The sequence below is a fragment of the Argentina silus genome (assembly GCF_951799395.1).
Source record: "Argentina silus genome assembly, chromosome: X".
NCBI lineage: Eukaryota > Metazoa > Chordata > Actinopteri > Argentiniformes > Argentinidae > Argentina > Argentina silus.
In genome coordinates this window covers 34,916,391-34,940,358 of record NC_139653.1, presented here as the reverse complement: position 1 = coordinate 34,940,358, position 23,968 = coordinate 34,916,391, and the positions used below count along the sequence as shown (strand labels likewise).

At 43.4% G+C, this 23,968-nt stretch overlaps 1 protein-coding gene across 2 annotated transcripts in view; it reads right to left on the bottom strand.

Moving 5' to 3' along the window:
- pik3cb (phosphatidylinositol-4,5-bisphosphate 3-kinase, catalytic subunit beta) overlaps positions 1-21,718 on the bottom strand; it is a 56,302-nt gene extending 34,584 nt beyond the window's left edge. For both annotated transcript variants that reach the window (XM_083695392.1, XM_083695393.1), the window contains exons 1-2: positions 21,530-21,718; positions 10,219-10,298 (exon numbers count right to left, since the gene is read on the bottom strand). The gene's annotated coding sequence lies outside the window, so the exon portion shown is untranslated. The remainder of the gene's footprint in view (positions 1-10,218; positions 10,299-21,529) is intronic.
- Positions 21,719-23,968: the final 2,250 nt, after the last annotated feature.

Below are 23,968 nucleotides of genomic sequence, written 5' to 3'. Positions count from 1 at the left end.
AGTTACACACATAGAAGGAAATATGACACCCTAGTGTTTGAGTCTGACATGGTGACAGCTAACCTGATCATGGTTGGGTAGGAGACACACAGAGCTCACCATCAGTAGACCTGTACTGCAATTACAATGCAATGTTAGGATAGAACGACATATTTGGCAACCAACTTGCGTCTGCACCTGCGGTGTGTGGCGCACGTGCACGCACACACAGGGTTATGGGATGCATGCTGGAAGGCAGCCAGAGGTCTGATGCCGTGTCAGATTTCACAGAGAGAGTGGTCGATCTGATCTGAGAACAGAGGACGAACCCGAGGGGGAGCCTGAAGAACCACATCACAACTAAATGGCATATATTATAACTATGTGTTTACCACTAGCTGGGCTAGACAACACACTCAGTATCTGCTAAAGGGTTAGATACAGCCACACTTTTCTTTAACTTTTAGATGTTTTAGAGGGTATGGGAAGGTGTGAAAGAAATAGGGTAATATCAATGCTAAGTTTAACATTAAATTTAATGCTTAAACACAAAGCTCAAATTCTCCCATTAACATCTGCATGATGTATGTGAGAGTTTCACATATGGATCTTGTCAGGATTCTGCCTTAGGTAAAAACATTTGAGAGAAATCTGATGGGATTTGAGTGTAGCCTGCGTGTAGAGAGGGACTGGGAATTATGTGATAGCAGCATGAGAGTCACTACAGAAATAGAACATCCCTAAACCCTCACATAAAAATGCAATTCCAAATCAGCACCTTCATTCATACCTCAATAACCACCAGACCTCCTGTACCACAGTTTTGGAGTGAGCGCCATTATGGTCAGTGAAAAGGGGAAAGACTGTTGCCATGGTAACACACAATTCTTCGATTGAGATTGACATCTCTAAAGCTTTCATGCCAGTTTCATTATGGCCAATAAAATATTACCCAGCTGTCTTTTTAAGCTCTCTGCCCTCAGTCTCTAATCTTCTACCATGGGCTGTGTGTGTGTGTGTGTGTGTGTGTGTGTGTGTGTGTGTGTGTGTATGTGTGTGTGTGTGTGTGTGTCTTGAGGGTGGTGGTGGGTGCTGGTATATGAGGTCATACTTTGTGACTAAGCACCCTATGACACCCCCTCACCCAATGTTAAAAATACCACAATGAGTTCACAAAGGGGATCTAACCCCCTCCTCAATAAATACAGTAGTGGTGTTAATGAGTTCTTTCTCACACACACACACACACACCCCTCATTCATTAATGCAGTGGTATATTCCCTTATCTGTGCTGTGTTAATCTTTGCAATTATTGAACCCGGGTCAGTTTGGCATCAAGATCAGAGTGTGAGCACTGACACAGTAGTGGCAGGTCTGATGTCTCTGACTCACAATGACACTGGTTCCTACTCAGTGGGAGGGCTGACCTAACAGCTGCATGTGTGAGATGGGTTTGTTAGTGGGTGAGATAGTCACATCCTCACTGCAGCTAAAGTATGACAGAAATATAGACTTCCACTTCTGGATGTACAGTGGCTTAGGACATAAGTGATGACAACAGCAAGGAAGGAAGGAAGGAAGGAAGGAACAGAAAATCCCCCAACAGGGGGAAAATCCCCAATACAGGAATTCACAAATTACTGTAGCGTAATCATTGCACTTGAAAGCTGAATGGCACTGACCTCCTGTACATAACCCCAAGAGGACTGTACAGGGTACTGCATACGGAATACGTTAGAGGTTGCATGGACATGTGCTGGAGATAGCATACGTACAAGGCTGACTATTTGCACACACCCCCCCCCCCCACACACACACCCTATCTTCTGATCTGTGTCCATTAAGAGAGAAAGTGGCACAGATATGAGAGAGCGGCATTAGGCTGTAAACCCACTGAGCAGGATATTAGATTTGGAACTCTTTCTCGGCCTCTCTCCCCCTTCTCCCTTATCTCTCTATAGTCTCTTTCTCTCTACTACCTCTCTCTCTCTCTCTCTCTCTCTTTACTCTCTGCTGTGTGTCAGCAGGCACTTATATGGCCATAAAGACTGGGTTATGACTGGACAGCCAGTCACAAGAGCTCAATCCTCTTATTCCAATTAGGAGATGAGAGGGAGGGACAGCACCATGATAAACCCCTCACTGTGACATCGAAAAGCATCAAATGTGATCATAAAGAATCCATCGTCATAAAGATTCAATTGACACCATGACCTCTATATTGTGACATCATGAGGGCCAGTTTTGAGCTCCCTCATTCTGCGCTAGGCTGGGCTGGCATGCTGTGCTGGGTCGCTGGGTTAATGGTTGAGCATGGGCACTGCCACTTACCGCCCTGCGGGTGGAGGGATGCAGGGAGTGGGGGAGTAAATGTCAACAGATCCCTTTCATGCTCTGCACAGCTTGCTCTGAGTGCACTGCTTAATCCTCCAGACGATAACTCACTAATGGCTACAGTGGCAAGCGCATGGGCCTATATACATAGTCATATTGAGACTGGGAAAGAAGGTTGCAGAAAGCGGGTGCAGTTGTGATAGTTGTATACGTGTGATAGTTGTATAGCTGTAGCAGTGTGTGCTTGTGTGTGCTGTGTCAGTGTAGGTTGTGTGTGTACAGAAAAAGGGCAACTTTCTTCTTTTTTTATATATTTTTTTTTACAGATAAAGAGCAAGTTTTTTTTGTAAAAATTTAATGGTGGTGTGCTGTGGATGACAGTTAAAAAAAGAAAACATCAGTGTATTTAATTTTTCTGATCACTAGGACAGAAATAGTGAGGCAATTCGGTAAGCCACGCCCACCTCAAGTGAAAAAGTCACTGAAATTTTGTCATTGAAATGCATCAAGATGTGTAGCATAGAACTTGTCATGAAAGATGGTCAATTTGTGTGTTTGTGTTGGTTGCTTAAACTCGAACAAGAAAAGTCAAGAGTTTTTGTGCATGGGTGAGATTTAAGTGCAAGCTAAACTTTAGGAGACAGGACTTCACTGCATCCCGTGTAGCCCAAACAATGTTGTTTGCGATGCACACTTCACTAATAGTTCATGATGCATGTTTATTTAGTTTTACAAACATATTCAGTAAATAGTCACTAAGTTTTCCAGTGATCTTTCGAGAGCAGCTGTGGTACAGCTAGGTACCTGACTTGCATCTGCTGAAAACTAGCTGGCCAGAAGTTACTTTACCAGGTAACATTACAATTATAATTGAAAAGGTAAGAAAATCATTGTTTTATACTTACCTAGCAAGCCAGAAAGCTAACTACATGGAGATGAGTGTTTTAACGCAAAGAGCATGTAATCTATTGCTCCTCGATTGGTGGCTTGCCATGATCTTGGCAATTTGTGTTTGTGCACCTTTTATTACGTATTTGAGTGATATACCCTACAGCGTTTGATTTTGGTGAGAACCATTGAAAGCCTGATAAAATTGATTAAAACTCAAATTCTCAAAATACTCTGAAATGCGATGACATATTGAGTTACTGTAGATACGTTAATCAATACTGATTTGGGTGTCTTAAAAATTGTTCTTTACGTTAAGAGGGGAGAGATGTTCAGCATAATTATGTAACTGGTTGAAGTGGCTGTATGTAAGTGGGAGTATTGTCTTTTGAGTGTTTTGGGATCTGTAGATTGCCTGTTAAGCTCTCAAGCTTACTATAAAACACATCTACTCTTCCCTCATGTAGTGCAGTAAGGGAGTCAAGAAAGGGTTCAATAATTGCAGGAATAACACAGCATAGATTAGAGAACATACCACTGCATTAATGAGGGGTGTATTCAACACAAAACTGTGTGTGCATGTGTGTGTGTAAAAACTGTGTTTTAATGAAAACAGAGTCATGCTGTTTTAGAATGTGTGTGTGTGAGAGTGTGTGTATGTGTGTGTGTGTGTGTGTGAGAGAGTGTGTGTATGTGTGTGTGTGTGTGTCATATCCGTTCTGAGCTACTAGTCTGGCACACCACCCCTCCCTGTAGGCACATTTAGCCACTCATAAACTAGGAGACACATGCACGCACACACAGGTTCTAAATCATGTATTCTTGGTTTATAAAAATAAACATGGTGCTAATTAAATTCTACTATCTCTATATAATTAAGATGGGGATGGGGCATTGAGTTAATCTTCTAGGCCTATTTCTTATGCTGTCAGAGTTTATGTGGGGGATTGACTTGTATGCGTGATTGACAGCAACTAGTGAGTCAGATGTGCCAGTGGGATGTTCCATGGAGTCTGATTCACTACACAGTCAGAAGAGAAACACACGGCAATTCTAACTAGAAATAGAAGTTTCAGCAGAAACTTGATGTGCTTGCTCAGCTGGCTAAAAGTATATATGTGGAGTTTAATTATATTTATATAATTCTATGAGATATCTTCAAGTAAGATCAATAAGTTTTTGATGACCATTAAAATCCATGTTGTTCTCCAATATGAACAGTATCAAAACTATTTATTCAGGGTTCTTAATTTAGAGTTTTCTGAAAATGATGAAGTTGGTTTGATGTTCGTAGCTTCAACAGTGTAAGAGCAGTCAATTAAACCTTAAATTACTTAACTAATTCAACAGTAAATGTTATTTATATACTTAAGTTGTTGAAGAAAGAAAAAGTGAGAGAGACTTTACGGGGTATGCTAAATAGTTTGTCACAGGTGGAACTTGGTCTGTAGGGGTAGAAGGCATCGTCATTACCTAAGCAATGGAGACTTGAGTGTTGGCTACTGGAAATGGTGGATTTAGTCAGCACTGGGCAAAATTGCGTGTTTTTACTGTGTCCCACAGAGAAAACTAGCTTGTACTCCTGGCTTGATAGTGACCTAACTATATTTCTAGATTAGATTGATAGGCCACATGTTATCTAGACTCTATTTGTAAGAGACAGAGCTAGCTAGCTAGACATGAAACCAAGCTTGCAACATTAGTTGCAGTGATATTAGTTAGTACTAGTGATATTAGTCATCTTCCAAAGTTATAGTTATTTTGGCGGTTTATCAGTGAATTTGCATGTGTTATTTTGACAACATTTGCGTAATTCATCTTATAAAATATATTTCTTGTTCATCTACAACTGGTTGCTAAGCAGTTTACTGGCTGCCATAAACTTCTTGTAATTTGATAATTTCCAATTTCAGTTAAGTTCAGTTTTAACTCTATGTAAATTAATTTGACTTTTGGAGTTAAAAGTGTAACAGTTTAAAAAGTATAATAGGTATCAAAGTCATTTTTACAGGGTTCATAATTTCTAGTGTTTAACCAGTCAATCAAGTTTATTTGTATAGCGCTTTGTACATAGACAAATGTCACAAAGTGCTTCACAACTAAATAATACTAAACAATATAAACAAAAATACAATACAAACAATATGATCTAACACCAAATCATAGACCCCCAAGGGTAGGCCAAGGAAAATATAGGCAACAAAATAACTTATAACTTAAATAGCATTTTTTAAGTTAGACACCCAAAATCAGTATTGATTAACTTGCATCTTCAGTGTTTTAATATGTTGTGGCATTATTGACTTATTCTATTTCTAGATTGATGGGCGGCATGTTATCTAGTCTCTATTCGTCAAACACAGAGCTAGCTAGCTAGAGACATGAAACCTTCTAGCCAGCAAGGTAGGTAGCCAGCACTCATGATAGTTAATATCTTCCAAATGGTGTGAAAATGCATTTGTAGGACTTTAGGCAACATGAGGTATTGAATTTACAAGTGTTATTTTGAAAACATTTGTTTAATTGAGTTTATAAAACAAATTTCATGTTAATCTACAACTGGTTGCTAAGCAATTAAATGGCCGCCATGGCAAGTTGGCACAAAATTGGCAAGTTTCAATTTCAGTTAAGTTTTGTTTTTAACTCGTAAACAAATGACATTTTGCAATTACAAAAAGTTGAATAGTTTAATTTGGAGTTTTCTGGACATTTTTAAGTTGGTTTGGTGCATAACTTAAAAGGTGTAAGAACAGCAATGTTCTTGAGGCACTAGGGGTGTTAATCAGATTAATCATCAAGCTCAAGATTAGAATTGTTTAATAGGAAATCGGAAGAAAAGAGATGAAATAGAGATAAAATTGCGAGAGAGAGTCAAGCGAAGAGACAAGTGCAAAGAGGAGAGCGACATGGCTATGGATAGAGGGAAAGAATGACAGTGGTCAGAAGAGGAGATGAGTGAGTGGAGGAGGGCAAAAGTCAGAGACTGAGAGGGAGAGGGAAATCTGGCGATAGATGGTGAGAGACAAAGAGAAAAAGAAGGGAGAGAAATGGGAGGCAGAGATACAATGTGTGTCTGTGGCGGGTGGGCTGGATCTCTACAATAGGCCTCTGTCTCTGGTCAGATCTACACAGTCCCTGAGTGTGTGTGTGTGTGTGTGTGTGCGCAAGCATCAGTGAGGGCAGTCCCGTGCCCCACACAAACACTGCCCTTGTGTCACCCCTTCCCCCCCCATCCCTTACCACCACCCTGCCTCATCACACACCCCTACAGCGACAGTTTGACCACAAAAGCCCAACAGGGCATTGAAGCCCGGCAAAACACTGGGACTAGAGGGCAAAGAGGTCACACGACAAGTGACACACACACAGTGGGGTATACCATTCACACCTTCTGAAGCTTAGACCTACACAGCCATACATAACCACAGAGGTCGCAGACACACCAAACAATAATAAACAATATCCTTGTGACCAATGAGGAGGAGGAGAATAAATAGATTTCTGAGAATCAGTAATGACTCCCCACTTAACTGGAATGACAGTTACTCAAGAGAACTCCTTTTTTTTCCCCTTTTTTATCAAAGTCAAAGATCATTATTCAAAGCAAGCTCCTATACACGCACGCACACTCCAGGGAAAAACCACATATGCAAAGTAGACAGGCCTTATCAGATTACAAAACAGGAGAAGAAGAAAAAAGAAACAGACATCTCTCTAGACACCATGTTCCAATCTCGTTTTTTTCACCCTTTTTCTGTCTCCCTATCCCTCTCTCTAGAACTGGCGCTACAACTTCTGAGTACCAAGACTCAATGTGGTTTTAGGTACAGTGCCGCCTCTTCTCACCACCCAATGAGAGTTGAGCAGACACCCATTAACTGGAAGTGGCTGATGCCTTCCCGTTTTTGCTGTGACCGTGGTTGCGTCTTCACGATGGTATTTTAAGGGGTTAAGAAAACAGGTTCAACACTGACACAACAGGCTTTTTTAAAAACTAAATTGAGGAAGTTTGCCTCCTCAATGAGAAAAATGTGGAAACTATGACAACCAAAGAGGAAATGTGACATGGGGTGTATCTCAAAGTCAGAGTCTGAACTATATAGAAGGTAGATAACCTCTAGGGCTAAATTTGGGAACATGATGTGATCAACTTTCAAATCCTTTGATAGCAGAGGACAGGTGACAAAAAAGGAAGTCATTCTAGGCTATTGGGACATAGCAAAGCATAGATAGACAGTCTCTTTGCCACTAGTCTTGAGTCGTCTGTACTACTATTGGAAACAACAAATCAAGCATCTGAGAAGTTTGAGAAGGAAGAAAAAAATCTTCCTGGGTGGGTCTTCTACAGACAGACACACAGTTTAGCTAGGTGGGTTCAGAATTAAATGGAGGGATCACAGGAGGAGGCTCAGAGGAATAACGATAGCCAGATTTCCTTTGTGTGCATGTCCCTCCCGTTTCGTCTATAGAACACAGAAGAAAACAAGGGCACAGACGGTATGCCGGGAGCATATGCAATTCGTGGGAGGCAACACGTCTGGCTATTGACCACCACCAGTATGGTGGTTGACCAGCTTACAATTTTCCATATCAGTGACATTTCACCAGCAAAGGAGAAACACAGTATTGGACAAAGGAGAGACACAGTATGGAGATGAAGACTAGTACTGATATAATAAGTGAAAACTAGTAAGGCAGGAACAAGGTTGTTCAGTGTGATTAATAATGAAAAAGAAATGTATACTAAGGTCACAGTCAAAGCACAACACTAGCTGGAAGTGGCTTCTAATTGGAAGATCAAAAATGTAAGTCAAGAACTCTGGAACTGTCTCCACTCCTAATGATAATGCTTAGTGACATACGGTAACAGAGGAACTTAGAATGCTAGAAACAAATGTATAAAAATATCATCAAGCTATCTTGAATATAGTACACACACACACACACCTCTCTCACTCTTGAAACAAAGGTAAAACTATAAACAGGGGCGTGCGTGCGTGCATGTGTGTGTGTGTGTGCGTGCGTGCGTGATGCCTTGGCTCCAGTCGTCTCTCCATAGAGGTGACTCGGTTGCCAGGGACACTGTGCTCTAGCAAGCGATACTGGGACATCTGTCTATCCTTTCGTTCATCCGTCTGTCTCTCTGCAGCTGTCCAGTCCTCTGTGAACTCACTCTCTTCCTGTAGTATCACTATCTGTCTGTGACAGTACAATGGGATACGTAGGCTGTATTACAGTAACATGCACCAGCAGTGGGTCCTGCACCAGTCATACAGTCATCTGGACAAGTATACATTTGCACCCTATAAGGACTGTTCTTCCACCCTCACTGTTGCTGGACAACAGAGGATTGAGTCCCTAACCCTAAGTTGTACTGAGAACCATATCATGCATCTGCTACGGGTTCTTTTTTGCGCAATACATATAGCTATATAAATAGATCAGCTATTGTCCTGTAAAAGTACTGGCTAACCTCATGCAGTACAATAAACTGCATTGGGCATGGGCAGAGGGGACATTGTAGTGGAGCATTAATACCACCATAACAGAATAGGCACCAGGGTAGGGCTTCCTAGGATTGTGTGTGAGAAGGGTTCATGACAGGCCACTTCATGACACGCCACTCAAGTATTACTGTGAAAAATAACTTAACTAACTGTTAAAGCTCAGAAAAAACTCTGTGCTTGGCCGGAAAAGAAAGGTTGCCGGGCCTCGTAATGTCATAAAAATGTCATCTGCTCAGCGGTAATGGCGGAGAGGTGGGAAGAGAGGCCGGATCAAAGAGACAGGCCAAACCGTGGATAATTGAATCAGGTTATTTTTTCCACATCATTTCGAGTTGGAGCAGGAGCACAGCTCAGCTGGAGAGAGAGGGAGGGAGGGAGGGAGGGGGAGGGGGAGAGAGAGAGGGAGGGAGGGAGGGAAGGAGAGAGAGAGAGAGAGGGGGGGGGAGTGTATTGATTGACAACAGGTTAGGAGGTTGCTGAAAGATGGATGGATGTACCTGCGTGGCTACCTAGGCTCAGCTGGATTGCAGAGATGGAGAGAGGGAGGAGGATGAGAAAGAGAGGCAGACGTGTGCATGACAATAAAACTACTTTAAACATGCACATGTGCATGCACACTTCCAGGCAACATAATCTTTCTCATGAGGATACTGATCACTGAGTACACTGATCAAAGTTCATTTGGTTTAGTACCTCTGGCTAAGAGACAGAAATATAGACAGGCAATACCATCATTTACTTGTGAACACTACTTTGCTGTGTATACAAGCAGCTCTATTTACAGTGCACACAGACACACACACAGACACACGGGGGCCTTCTCACTCTCATTAATACTGTACGTCTCATTCTCTCCATTTGTGTAGCTCTCATGTTCTGTATGAAACTAATGAGTGAGTTTATCCTGAGTAAGTTGGTGGCATCCCAACAGACCTAAGGAGATAGTATCACACACACACACACACACACACACACGCATACTCAAAACAATACAAAAAACACTGACTGCTGTCCAAAACCATCTGTGTCCATCTGCTCAGGTGGGCCCTGACAGGAAGTGTATTTAGGAACCCAGACACAATAAGCACCGGAAACAGGGCTTTTAATGAGAATGAGGCTGGATTCTCCATAGTCACGGTCATATCCCAATTTAGGGACAAGATGTGGTAATGCTTTGGAGAAAAATAACATATGACCAACTCTATACAACAACAAAGCTGCTGTGGAACACAAACAAGCTGGGCCAATAATCGATAGTTACCCAGCAAAGAGAAGCTATACACTGGCTATGCTACATCGCATTCATCTGTAAGCTTTCCCCCCCAAACTTCGGCAGACCTCCAACATTCTCCGCCTGTCAGGACACCTGTCCCAGATTCCAGCGCACTCAACGCAATACATTCCAGCTCAGATACAGTCAGTCAGTCAGTCAGTCACACACACACACACACACACCTATTTGGTGGGGAGGGTCCATAAAACACATACACAGACACACACACTCCTTTACCTGCTGTCTTCTGGAGGCTCTTATTCCCTGTGCCTCTGCTCCATGCTAGGGGTGTCTGGGGAGCTGGAAAAGCACTGCATCTGAGGAAACAGAAGAAAAGACATCAAGAGAGTGTGAATGTGTGTGTGTGTGTGTGAGTGAAAGAGAGTGAATGAGCATGAATGACTTGTGTGAGAGACCAGGTGCATAGAATGAATCGAAGGTGTGTGAATGTTTGATAGCAGGGGAGTGGGAGAGGGAAGGGCAGACTTTTACTCTGTACTTGTGAGACTGTAAATGCATCACCCTTCAACTCTTCTGGGGTCTTACTCTCTCATAAGGGGCCCCGTCTCTTCACCATTCAAGATAAGACAACGGAAAGTGCAATCTCTACAAGTAGGAGACGGCTCTCGCTTTCTCTCTCTTCCCTCCGAACCTCCATTTCTCACCCTTCACTCAAGGTCAGGGTGAATATCACATTTTCAATTGTGGCTGAGGAGATATATTTGTCATAAGAGTCTGCTCACAGAGCTAGAGAGTGCAGGTTACAAGAGCAGTGGCAATTAAACAAAAAGGTGTCAGACCTTCAACACTCATACAGACAGCTACAATCCACTGTTGTCAAATCACATTGCTCTCTGATAAACACACCCCATCAGAGTTTCTCATAACATACCAGATATGACGGGGTTAAGTGATTGTTGTAATACACATTTTATTAATTTAACTTATTGAATGTAACCATTAGATGCAATTACATTATGCCATTATGCTTTTTCATTCATTTGAGATTGGAGCCTTCGGATTTCTGCTAATGTATAACATTGTACTGTATAGCAGCATCTACTGAATGGATGGCAAAGAATATGGACTTAAAATTAGGATAGCTTTTAAGTTGAAAAGCATAACATTGGATAAATATTGAGTTAGGGGGGTGAACTATCCTTTAATGCCACAATAGCAGATGAGATTTAGCTTATGTTGATGTGTTCTCACAACTCTTGCAGGCCAAAACTCTTCAAATGGCAAACCTCTGCAGGGTTGTACACTTTTAGCAGTTCTCATACTGTAGGTTATAACAGTAGTACACACTATGTTGAAGGGTTTTAGTGATCTTGTATCAGTGTTTTTAATAATGTAGTTGCAGACTTAAAATCAACAGTCTGCTTAGCACTGTGCCATAACTGGAAGTCTGTCTGAAAATCTGTTCACGGCCTACTGTATAGTATGTACTGTATAGTATGTACGTGCATCACAGATACAAAGTACATTTTAATGGCGAGGCATTGTATCGTCAGCTTCTCCCTCTTCAAAGAATATCCACTGAACTATAGACATGGACAAGTAAACAGTGTGGTATGGTAAATAAACACATTGTTCGCATACACACACGGTCTGAACGTACACACTTAAGACATGCAACACACACTAGGGAATCAAACTTGAGTGGGAGGGCTGCAGTAGCTTCCTGTGTTTTCCCACTGGCAAAGATGTGCCATCTTGTTTACGAGGGTGTGACCCTTTAAAGCCAAGGAAAACAACGTTTTTTACCTCTGTTAATTGTTTAACTCTGTGTGCGAGTGTGTGTGTTCAATGACACATGGTCAAGATGAACTACACCTGTTCAGGGGTGGAACATTTCAGAGAGAAAAAAAGAGAGACAGAAACTAAAACAACACTCAAAAACACATACTTCTCTACTCCTCCTAGCCATTCTGGGTTTCTCCAGATAAGGATATAGGATTGAACACACACACTCACTCACTCATTCCAGGAACTGTCTGGCCGTTCGACACAGTGATAAGATCTATAAGTCTGGAGAGTCAATGTTTAACTGACTAGATGGATTCATTGGGAGCTACAAGTATCACATGTCCTAAAGGTATTGTGTGTGTGTGTGTGTGTGTGTGTGTGTAATGTCTTGGTGTGTGAAAGAGTTCAAGCTTGTATCACATCCATGTTTGTGTCCTTTTGTGTGTGTGTGTGTGCATGTGCATGTGTGTGTGTGTGTGTGTGTGTGTGTGTGTGTGTATTGGTCTGCCTTGCTGTACCAGGGAGCTGTAATGCTAAATGCTAAGCAGCACACTAAGGCCATAGGCAAATGTTATCCAGGGCCAAAGGTATTGAACCATGTCTGAAACAGCACAGCGCTGGACTGGAGACGAGGAGAGGAGAGGGAGATCTGACTGGAATTCCTGGAAGCAGCGTCTAAGCTGCCTCCTCAGACCACAGAAAAGAGGCCTTGTTTATAAAGCGTGATCCACAGGCTGAAATAATACAGCCCTCTCCACTGAATACCACACTAGCAGGGCAGGCTGCTGGTGCTAGCTGAACCAAGCTAGCTGGACATAGCACAATACACAAAGCAGTGGTGATGACGCAGGCTAGCAGTGCTACATTGAGCTCAGAGCGTATAAGCATACGCAGACAGAAACCCTTCACACACACACACACACACACACGACATTGAGCATGTCAGTACTTACATATGACATTGCTCTTGACTCTGGCTAGAGAGCACAACACACACAAAGACCTTTGTAACAGTGCCTCCAACTCAAACCAGATGGACACACAAAAGCAGTAATTCCCCCTCCCACACACACAAACAAAATGCTAGAATCTCCCCCCAAATCTGCCACCTTTCGAAACTCGTAAACTGTTCCATCCTTATCACTGTGCAAACAGTTTACTGCAAGGTAGACCAAGGCACAGAGTCCCTCTCACTCCCTCTTTTCACCCACTCCGAATCCCAATACAAACAAACACACACAACCTCCCTCTCCCCCACCCATCCCCTCTCTGAAATGCGGGGAATGCAGGATTTTAAAATGACACGTGTCACTCTCCTACCCCCACCTCCAATCACCCCCATCTCCATAAACCCTGACAAACTCTCCCTGCCCCAAATTTACCCCATCACACTAACACCTCTTATTCTTATCCTGTCACCCCCACTCCTTCAACTGTAACCCTTATCACCATTGCAGGAGGTCCTACATACCCCTGAAAATGTTCCCCTACATCCCCCAATACATTCCTACAGAGCTCCAACCACCCCCCATCTTATATGCCAACTACTCCTGTTCAGAGTGGACATGGGTAGAAGGGCTTTGGGGCCCAGGGACTACATTGTAAAACTGCACTCCCACAGAGTCCCCACAGGACCCTGTGGCACAGTCTTTCTACCTGGCCCTGCCAGTGCAATGACAAGGGCCTGTTGACCAGGAAGAAAGCCCTGCAGTGACACTATCCTAAAGTCATGTGGCTCTCAGACTACAGTGGTTGCTCCGCTGCCTTGCTCTGTCAGTGGTGAAGTTCTAAATGCCCTTTCAGTCAGTGGCTCCCCTAGTTAACTGACATTGATCACATTGACATACAAGTAAATAAACTAAGTTTTAGGACCAAAAAGAGCACAAACATAAAAGCACAGCATAGGAATGCAGCAACACACACGCAGCCCCATCAAGGGACCATAACAGAGGGCCCTGCGTCATCATCGCTGTAAACAAAAGAGCAGTACATTTACATTTAAGTCATTTAGCAGACGATTTTTTTCCCAAAGACACTTACAATAACTACATTTGTCTAAGTAAGTGAATCAACTATAACAACAGTCATCGTCAGTAAAACCTTTAATAAGAACTAGTGCCGTCGGCAGTGACAGTGCTACAGAAAGGAAGAAACTTTTATTAATCTTTTTTTTATTTTAGGGGGTGGAGAGGTCTGAGGAGGAAGAGCCCAGCTGTACCCTAAAGAGATGGGTCTTTAGTCTAAGGCGGAAGATAGGTAGTGACTCCGCTGTCCTGACAGCGGTGGGAAGCTCATTCCACCACTGAGTTCCCAAGACAGAGAAGAGCGGTGACTGAGCAGAGCGATCACTACGTCCTAGTAGAGGTGGCGGTGCCAAGTGGCCAGCAGAGGTGGAAGAACGGAGTCAATCGGGCACCAAACACAATACACACACCCATACCAGGACATTTATACAGCCAGGCACACATAGACATTGGCCCACACACAGAGGTCACTCAGGGCATTATCAATCAATATTATCAGTATTATCCAAGTTATGATCATTAGTATTCCCTTATACTCACGCGTTACACAGTTGGTGTGTGTTTCTGTATCCCCTGGTGTATGTGAGATGGCCCGTGGCCTTTACCCGTTTCTCTCTATTTTTAGGGCCCATTGTGAGGTTGTCCTCAGGTGGGAGGACTGTGTGTGAGTGTGTATGTATAGAGTTCTCAGAGCTCCCCAGGATGCTGTAAATCTCTGCCTTACTGGAGGCACAGATGTGGGAAAGGGTACAAAAAAAATCTCTGCAGTATTGCAGGTCCTCAAAAACACAGTAGTCTCCATCATTCTTAAATGGAAAAGGTTTTGAACCTCCAAGACTCTTCCTAGAGCTGGCCGCCGGGCAAACTGAGCAATAGGGGGAGAAGGGCCATCGTCAGGGAGATGACCAAGAACCCAATGGTCACTCTGACAGAGCTCCAGAGTTCCTCTGTGGAGATGGAAGAACCTTCCAGAAGGACAACCATCTCTGCAGCACTCCACCAATCAGGCCTTTATAGTAAAGTGGCCAGACGGAAGCCACTCCCCAGTAAAAAGCAGATGACAGCCCGCTTGGAGTTTGCCAAAAGGCACCTAAAGGACTCTGACCATGAGAAACAAGATTCTCTGGTCTGATGAAACCAAGATTGAACCCTTTGGCCTGAATGCCAAGCGTCACGTCTGGAGGAAACCAGGCACCGCACATCACCTGGCCAATACCATCCCTACGGTGAAGCATGGTGGTGGCAGCATCATGCTGCGGGGATGTTTTTCAGCGGCAGGGACAGGGAGACTAGTCAGGATCGAGGGAAAGATGAACGGAGCAAAGTACAGAGAAATCCTTGATGAAAACCTGCTCCAGTGCGCTCAGGACCTCAAACTGGGGCAAAGGTTCACCTTCCAACAGGACAACGACCCTAAGCACACAGCCAAGACAACGCAGGAGTGGCTTTGGGACAAGTCGCTGAATGTCCTCCAGTGGCCCAGCCAGAGCCCGGACTTGAACCCAATCGAACATATCTGGAGAGACCTTAAAATAGCTGTGCACCGACACTCCCCATCCAACCTGACAGAGCTTGAGAGGATCTGCAGAGAAGAATGGGAGAAACTCCCCAAATACAGGTGTGCCAGGCTTGTAGCGTCATACACAAGAAGACTTGAGGCTGTAATCGCTGCCAAAGGTGCTTCAACAAAGTACTGAGTAAAGGGTCTGAATACTTATGTAAATGTGATATCAGTTTTTTATTTTTAATAAATTGCCAAACATTTCTAAAAACCTGTTTTGGCTTCGTCATTATGGGGTATTGTGTGAAGATTGATGAGGGAAAAAAATAATTGTATCCATTTTAGAATAACATAACAAAATGTGGAAAAAGTGAAGGGGTCTGAATACTTTCCGAATGCACTGTATGTGTTTCTGGTTAGTTGCATGTATAACTGCATCAGAAAGAGTTTCAGTATGTATGTATGTATGTGTAACTATTGCAGAGACAGACAGGGGTGTCCAGTCTGAAGTAAGCATGACCATTGTGAGAAGGGGAGAGATTTTCCCGCTCAGGTTACAGAGAGCAGAGTCTAAACCTCCAGGCTAGGTGAACTCATCCCTTTTTCTACCTCCATCTATCTCTTTTTCTACCTTTGTCTGCTTATCTTCCACTCTTTCATCTGTTTCCACTAAAATACTTCAGTCTCTGCTGTCTCTACTTCCAACTCAAAACTCCTTTCATTACACATCCATCTCTTTCACTTTCCTTCTCCTTTCCCTACCTTTATCAGTTTCTTTTATTTCATTTTCTCTACATTCTCTACATAAATCAGTTTACCTCTCTTCCTCTCTCTACCTGTGTGCTCCTCGCTTTCATATCATAAGTAATTCCTCCATAGCTGTATCTCCAGTTTACCTCTCTCTCTCTCTTTCTCTCCCTGCTCATCGCTCCTCCTTCCTCGGTTTCTCTCCTGGATTCCTTGGCAGGTCTTGGCTTGTTGTGCAGGAAAGTGGAGGATTCCATGTGCTGTTCTTTCCCACTCACTTATTCTGCAACCATTCTTCACCATTTCTACAGTATCTCTGCATATATACCAGACCACCCCCCCCCCCACACACACACACACACACACACACGGCTTCCCTTTAGATTTTGGCCTTTGAAGAGGATGTTACACAAGCCATCAACAGCAGTGAGAGGGGTGACTACTTTAGAACTGTGACTGTGCAGGAAATGTATGAGAGGGAACGAGCAAGGGAGGGGGCAGAAGAGGGGGATGGTGAGTGGGAGCAGTTTATTAAAAGTACGCAGGTATCTCATTCAAAAAGGAACACCAACTACTGTACTCCCTCTCTCTGTGAATAGTTTGTGAATAGGGATATGTGTACAGTATACATAGTGCCTGTGTGTATGGCAAAGGCCTAGATGTGTTGTTAATGGATAGACACGCGCACACAACCCCAGCTGAGTGTCAGACCCCCCCCCCCCCACACACACACACACACACACACACACACATCTCATCAGAACTACATGGAGCTGTGTGTGTGGAGAGAGAGAGGGAGAGAAAGAGAGAGCCAGGAGGGAGCAGGTGTCTTGGAGGAGGTGGAGGGATTTGTAAATCAAAACCCAGCTGGTACGGAGGCTGGGGTCTAGAATAGTCACACTCATGCATGCACACATACTAGTGTTGCACAATGTACCGGTTCTACAAAAGTATCACGATACCCTGCTTTGAAAAAAATGTTGACTGCGTGTGACTATTCTTTTTTTATCATCAATGCCTGATGCAGTACGATTACGGGGGGCAGTGCACTCTGCATGCATAGTGGGTGTGTGTGGCTGGGAAAGACAATGCTAAACAATCAGACACGCGGCGTTGGCCAGGAGGAAAGAGAAGGATGGAAGTCTCAAGCATCGATGCTGGCCATCCCCAGCTTGTTGATAAAAAGGATGCCAGAAGGGAAATCTTACTTTGCTTATAGAGCCAATGATGACAGCAAAAGTTGTTACAAGGCTATGCAGTCAAAGGGAAGCAACACGTCACATTTAGCCAAGCATCTTTCCGATAGAGGGCATCCCGACCTCTTCAAGTAGATCAAATCACGATAGGTCAGCGAATAAGTTTGATAGCTAAGGATATTTCCATGTTCTGTTACTTAATATGATATTCTTTTACTTTGATGATTTTTTGGTCTCTCTAAATCCATCCAACTCCACTTTCTACATCAATTCCCCTCCGGTCACTCACAATGGCTCTGTCAACTGTCTTGACTTATGTCATTCACTTGCTGTCTTTCCTTCACTACCACACTGATCAATAAGGACTTAATGGTTGAAAACACAGTGAGAGCCTTTTAGTGTTAGAAGTGGGGGCAGGCCCGTACAGGGAGTCATTTCAGAGTATTGGAGCACAACCATTTGATAGGACACAGGTCTTTTCATAAGTCTATTCATTCCGTCATGGAGTTTCTTGGGAGAGGCCACAGTTTGGGAGTAAATGTACGGTTGTGTAAAGGGCTGCATTGTTAAGTTGTCTAGGGACTGACGTCATTCAGCGTTATCAGTGTTCCTCCCCTTACCTCAGAGGGGGTTGAGAACCACCCCGCCCAACATGGGGCAGACTGGCTTGTTGTCTGATTAGAAAATACCTACTGTGTTGCATACAATACTGCCACACACACTTTATTTTTATTTTTTTTAAAGGGCAAAAACTAATTCTGTGGTTGGAGGGATCTAGTTTTGTAGACCTTAGTTGTTCAATTTAGCTATAAAGTTACAATAGGCTAAATGGTTGGTATTAGTGCATAGCTACACTTACCGGCCACTTTATTAGGTACACCTTGCTACTACCGGGTTGGACCCCCTTTTGCCTTCAGAACTGCCTTAATTATTTGTGGCATAGATTCAACAAGGTGCTGGAAACATTCCTCAGAGATTTTGGTCCATATTGACATGATAGCATCACGCAGTTGCTGCAGATTTTTCGGCTGCACATCCATGATGCGAATCTCCCGTTCCACCACATCCCAAAGGTGCTCTATTGGATTGAGCTCTGGTGACTGTGGAGGCCATTGGAGTACAGTGAACTCATTGTCATGTTCAAGAAACCAGTTTAAGATGATGTGAGCTTTGTGACATGGCGCGTTATCCTGCTGGAAGTAGCCATCAGAAGATGGGTACACTGTGGTCATAAAGGGATGGACATGGTCAGCAACAATACTCAGGTAGGCTGTGGCATTGAAACAATGCTCAATTGGTACTAAGGGGCCCAACGTGTGCCAAGAAAATATCCCCCACACCATTACACCACCACCACCAGCCTGAACCGTTGATACAAGGCAGGATGGATCCACCATCTGAATGTTGCAGCGACGTGTTCAACGTGTTGTGCGTTCAGAGATGGTCTTCTGCATACCTTGGTTGTAACAAGTGGTTATTTGAGTTACTGTTGCCTTTCTATCATCTCGAACCAGTCTGGCCATTCTCCTCTGGCCTCTGGCATCAAGAAGGCATTTTCGCCCAGAGAACTGCCGCTCACTGGATATTTTCTCTTTTTCAGACCATTCTCTGTAAACCCTAGAGATGGTTGTGCATGAAAATCCCAGTAGATCAGCAGTTTCTGAAATACTCAGACCAGCCTGTCTGGCACCAACAACCATGCCACGTTCAAAGTCACTTAAATCACCTTTCTTCCCCATTCTGATGCTCGGTTGAACTGAGCAGGTCGTCTTGACCATGTCTACATGCCTAAATGCATTGAGTTGCTGCCATGTGAATGGCTGATTAGATATTTGCGTTAACGAGCAGTTGAACAGGTGTACCTAATAAAGTGGCCGGTGAGTGTATGTGTATACCATATCAACTCAATAATGGCATCCAATACCTTACTATGACACTTCATATTTAATTTCACACTTCATTTATAGGGGGTGGGCAAATCTGAGAAAATGGGGTTACATCTACAATCATAATTGTTTGCACTTATAAATGCAAGAATTGCATTAAAGGAGCAGGGTGTAAGTCTGTTGGAAACCTGCAACATCCTCCCTAATAATATATTAATAATATAACCCCCTGAAATTGACTTCCATGTCAGACATTTGCTGTTGTGTTTCTGCATGCATGCACGATTCGAAACAGGCAGCCACCAGAGACAGAAAGTTGGTAATCCACTCTCCTACAACTCCCCTGGACAGTAGCAACATGTTTTTCATACAAACCGAGTGTCGCATCCCAGACACTCCATTTTAGATATTGCTTTTCGGGACCAAAACAGCATTGGTAAATGAAACACTTATTTCAAGGGATCTCATTCCCTGATCACTACTGAGTAAACATAGTCATTACAACCATTAGAAAGCTTGAATGTTACATATTGCACCCTTAGTTCTGCAATCATGTCCATCCCTCAGGTGCACACTTGAAAGTGTATATGTTTGTGTGTTGCCTACAGCCCAGCAATGACTGCATGTCTATATGTGAGATCAGAAAACAAACTACACAAGTCATATATGTGTGTGGTGTGTGTGTGAGTGAAGTGTGTATTTAGTGTATATGCAAACATTCTGAGGCACAGAGACCTCTCACATGACAGAGAATCACTCCATTCATGGCTCCAGTCACCACCACGACCTCTCCCCCAGACCCCGTGTATTAGTGCTCCAGGGGGTAGGGGGTTTAAATGGTCAACACTTGCCATACAAACACACACAGTAGTGTGACTGCATCTCTGTTTGTGTCCCTGCCGGTCCCCTGACCCGTGACATCATTGCCTCCCTCGTCCCGCCGGCCAGCCCCACTGACTTACTGTCACATGGTGCTTGGGTCTGAGCCAGGCACTGATTCACAAAACCAGCGCAAAAGGAAGACACACAGGCACAGACACACAGACACACACAAACACAGACACACACACACACACACACACGGACATCTCTGAGTTGTAGTGAGTGTAATTTCCGTTGTCTTATCTTGAATGGAGAGGAAAGATGGGCCCTTTTGAGAGAGTAAAAACCCACAAGGCTGTGTCGACCACAAATGTACAAATGCACAGACACACACATCCAACTCAGTGAGGATTAATGTCCACTTTAAACCATTATCTTCTGCCTAGCCATTAGAAGAAGGCCTATGTACAAATCAGAAGAGGGAAAGGAGAGATGTCAGACATGCTCAAACATGCATTCGTTTTAGGGTTAATAAAATATAAGGGAAACCGGTTCTATGATGGTTGGAGTTAATGTAAATTAATTTACATGGATAAGGCTTTTCTAATGATATGACCAAAAAACATAGGCTATTGAAATCATAGGTAGTGCCATCTCTGAACATTCACGCAAGAGTAGTCTAATTCATACGTCAATTCGCAACAAAATATGATGGAAAATGTAGGTAGCCTTATTTTGAATTTACTATTCAATTCTCGAGGTCATGGCGCGACAGCGGTATGCTACGTCACTAAGCAGTCACAACTGAACCCCCGAGACGGACTTCCCAGGTAAAACTGGCAATCCTCGACCCTCTCCTATCCTCTCTCTACATGGCCTAGGCTACTTCCCGGTTCAGGCAGTTTATCAAACGCCACGTCGGGTTGAATACGCTACCGCAAGGGCAACGTCCTTACACCATGCCATTTTAGCGACTGTCATCGATATTCCACCGTGGTATAGGCTACTTCAACATCCACCATGGCAAGACTGCCCTCCCTTTGAGAACTGTTACTGAAACAAGAAGTTACAAAACATACCTTGATATGACATTCTAGCCCACAGTATGCTATAAAAGGTGGCAATTAGACCAACTGTAAACATTCTCCAATCATATTACCAGCTATTAAGGTACGATGTCTGATTTCCCCGTGTTTTTTTAGGCAACGCAGCATTAAAGTGCGAGTGGTGCAGTGTAGGATACACGTGTAGGCTACGTTTACAGAAGTGTGAGAGGGTGCATTATCAAGGAGCCTAGCATTCCAATTTCAAGTGGCAGCATTCACCAGGAGAAACACTAATAACTAGTAGCACAGATTCAACTATTTAGCCAAGTTGAATTATCAAAACGCCAACAATCTGGATCACTACTTTCGTTTGGAAAATGTTGCCATTTGTTATCGAAATTAGCATATTAATATGTATCTCTAAATAAACCGACAAGTGCATCAATGCATCATTTCTATAACCTGTTGTGATGTGTCGATAATGTAGGGCAGGCCTGTCATCATCATTATCATCGAAGTCCACCTCGGTCGACGCTGTCGGTCAAGTCGTGAGCGATTGTGCCAGCCAGGGACTTACCTTGAGTTACTCTCCTGCGAGGAATCGTAATATATTGACCATTCGAATGAGGAAATAGTTCAGAGGTTTTTTTCTTTCTGTGGAATCCACAAAGGCCTACAGGATAAATAAAAACTGGACCGAATAGTTTGACAAGGAGAGCCGTGAGTCTGGCGTCTTCCACGCAGGACAATGCGGCACAGGTGGGCAGATCAGCTATGCTTCCTGTTTTTCAGAAGATGAACAACACACCGCTCTGCTGCTGTTCTTTTTTTATTTCCCTCAGTCCGTTCCCTGTCTCCCCCTCCCGTAACGCGTAGTTCTTGCAGCAGCGGTTCGCTTCCCCTATCCACAGATCCCCGGCATAAAACTTCTGGGCCGTGATTTCACCCGGAAATAGAAAGTTCAATCTATAACCTCTCCAACGAATTAAGACGAAAAAGAAAGCGAAGCGAGTGGAATTTGAAACATTCCAATGTTACCGAAGGCGCCTGCATTCTTTTGGGAAAGCAGAGGGGGTTGCGTGTTGAGCTCGTTCTATGTTAGGGCTTTCTGTACCTGTTGGTGCCTGGTTGCCAACAGATGCCGAGATGACAAGGCTATGACACTGTTCTCATAATATATTCTGATAAATGTATCTGTATGTAAAATGTGTAACCGAAATACAAGGATAGCCTTGAAGATTTATTCACTACCATTTCGGGAGAGAACGATTAGGCTACTAGGTAGACCGACATATTACATGGGTAGCCTTTTAGGCTTCAATGCATAGGCTAATGATAATATAGTCCTAATACTGTTTGCATGTGACAAGCTGTTTGTGAAAATAGATTAAACTACTATATGATTATCTTTGTCCCACTATACGATGGCCGTAGTCTACTATAACCTACTCGGATTCTCAGAACATTACAATGGGTCAGGTAGGCCTACAACTTAATAACACAGCAAACGCAAAGGCTTTAGCCCTTTCTCAATTGTCAGGAACACGACTACTCGCGTCCTCTCTTTCGTCCTCAAAAAGAATCGGAGGAGAATATGTAAGAGGAGGAACCTAGATATTCTCCTCCAATGCGTTTTTAGTAAGCCACGAGTGTGGGTTGGAGGAGATGACGCGAGGAGTCGTGTTCATAACAATTGAGAAAAGGCTTCAGAGTAACAGAACTTGTTATGAACTGTTATTGCAGGGCGACTGTGTCCAACTAATTGATGAGCTCTGTCCCCCCCTGGTGATGAAGATGAGGACACTACAAATGTTCTTCTGGAACCATACAGAATTTTGCTCCATTTCACTTTATTTAATTTCATGACTTTATTACTTGATGATTTCAGACGTATGCAAGAGAATTCCTTTGTGGAAAAAACTTCTGGTTGACAAGGGAGGCTTTGATGTACTGAGGGATATGATATCACTGTAGATTTCCTCCTATTCATTTTGAAATAGAAAAGCATCTCTAAACATGTTATCTGAGAAGTAATTAATTTGGACATTATGTGGGTTGCACCAACATGGATTAACTGTTAAACTGGAGTAAATAAAGTTTATCTATTAATCAGGTTGCACAAAAGTTTAAACTTAGTTTTAACTCAATCTTTGTTTAAATATAATCCTTCCTCTAATCTTAGATTGTTTTTCAAATTAAGCCAACAATTAAAATATTGTTGCTCCATTGTTTTAATCACACATTTAAACTTTCATGAAGGAGTCATTCTAAACTGCCACTTAGGGGGGTTTGAAATGATAAAATGGCAGCATATCTGCTGTGGAGGGAGCAACATGAAAATAGTTCTCAAGGATGTGCTGTACCACTTCACCAAGGATGTGCTGTACCACTTCACCAAGGATGTGCTGTACCACTTCACCAAGGATGTGCTGTACCACTTCACCAAGGATGTGCTGTACCACTTCACCAAGGATGTGCTGTACCACTTCACCAAGGATGTGCTGTACCACTTCACCAAGGATGTGCTGTACCACTTCACCAAGGATGTGCTGTACCACTTCACCAAGGATGTGCTGTACCACTTCACCAAGGATGTGCTGTACCACTTCACCAAGGATGTGCTGTACCACTTCACCAAGGATGTGCTGTACCACTTCACCAAGGATGTGCTGTACCACTTCACCAAGGATGTGCTGTACCACTTCACCAAGGATGTGCTGTACCACTTCACCAAGGATGTGCTGTACCACTTCACCAAGGATGTGCTGTACCACTTCACCAAGGATGTGCTGTACCACTTCACCAAGGATGTGCTGTACCACTTCACCAAGGATGTGCTGTACCACTTCACCAAGGATGTGCTGTACCACTTCACCAAGGATGTGCTGTACCACTTCACCAAGGATGTGCTGTACCACTTCACCAAGGATGTGCTGTACCACTTCACCAAGGATGTGCTGTACCACTTCACCAAGGATGTGCTGTACCACTTCACCAAGGATGTGCTGTACCACTT